Raw genomic sequence first — 1,659 nt, forward strand, 5'->3', positions numbered from 1 at the left:
GTTACATCTTGGTTCAAAACAGCATTCAAAATTCTTTAATCCAACTATGAAGGATGCTGCCAATCAGAGAAATTGTGCACACATGGCAGCAAGCCGGAGAAACCAGCCCAACCGGCAAGGTAGATGATATTTACCAAAGTTAGGATAACTTATTGTCGATGCTTGTGCCGTCTCCTTAAATGACAAGGAAAAAGTAGCACAAGACAAACTYAGAGCAGACTCTACCTGCTGAGGAGGCTGAGGTCTTTTGGAGTGCAGGGGGTGCTCTGACCTTCTTTGACACACTTGTGGCTTCAGCCATCTGCTATGTACGTTGGAGCAGCAGCTTATCTATAGCTAAAAGGAAGCGGCTAAATAACCTCATCAAGAAGGCCAGCTCTGTGCTGGGATGCCCCCCCACCCAGTGCAGGTGGTGGGAGACAGAAGAACTCTGGGTAAAATGTCTCCCRCTACATGCATGAAGCTGTTGCTGATCTGCAGAGCTCCTTCAGTGACAGAGTGCTGAGTCCCAGCAGCTGTTAGACTCTATAACCAGCACTGCTCCCAACAAACTCAATAAGCATCCATGTTTGTGTTTGCACAATAACCAACTGTTTCTGAGTCATTACATAAATACTACTCTGTGGCTATTGTACATCTATTTTCCAGTACTGGAACACTGCACTGAAATTATCATGCCCAGTACAATATTTATTACACACATACATTTTGCACACTGCCAGAAATGACTTGACTCAATTGCACACCCCCTCGGATCATGAGTCTGTTTTCTTTGTATATTTTTTTCTGCACAGTATCTTATTTTTTATCTTATTTCATTTTCATAGCCTGGTACAGTAATTTTATTTTTAATTATTATTTAATTATAATTGCTGCTGTTGATAATGTCACTTAGCAATATATTGTTTTGTGGACTGATGTATCTGCTGCTGCTGTTACACCTGAATTTCCCCKCTGCGGGACAATAAAGGCTGTTTCTATTCTATTTTCCACAAGGGCCACATGAATGTCATGGTGGTCACTCAAGCTGCTGAGTCCCAGGACTCGTCCCTTATTATACTGCAGRGAACAAAATYCGGTCATGTAAGTCTTTTAAAGATGTAAGTTTCAAAATKATCYGAGTCTTACAGTTTTATCCATGTGTTGGATAATTTTAGCCAGTATTTGTRCCAATAAAGTTTCCTCCTATATGAAGGGGAACTCTCTGGGCTTGGGGGAAAAAAAAAGCTGCAGTCTGGCATTTGATTTAAGAAACCAGCTGTTGGTTGGTTCCCGAAGGTGTCGGTCAGAACGAAGCCCAGCCCACCATTTGTCACTACCTCACTTGGAGGTTCAGAGCGTGACAGACGTGGGTATTTGTTTCCTCACTCCACTTCCACGAGCCTTCTGAATGAGCCTATAGAAACAGAGGAATGTAAGTGGCATTTCCCTGACTTCTGATGCGCTTTGAGAGAAAACTGTCCTACAGCAAAACCAGAAATGTCTAAATGATAAATAAAATTAAAAAATGCCTACGTTTTCATATAATTTGGCTGTTTTAATATATTTGTAGGGCCATATTTAATGTATGACTATAAAAAGATAGATTGTTTTGGAGGTGGACTATAACAGGATGCCACSAGAGTAAGGCATGTCTTATTTGATGTGGTAAGCCCCAAC

Source organism: Austrofundulus limnaeus, unplaced genomic scaffold (assembly GCF_001266775.1).
Source record: "Austrofundulus limnaeus strain Quisiro unplaced genomic scaffold, Austrofundulus_limnaeus-1.0 Scaffold374, whole genome shotgun sequence".
In the NCBI taxonomy this organism is placed as follows: Eukaryota; Metazoa; Chordata; class Actinopteri; order Cyprinodontiformes; family Rivulidae; genus Austrofundulus; species Austrofundulus limnaeus.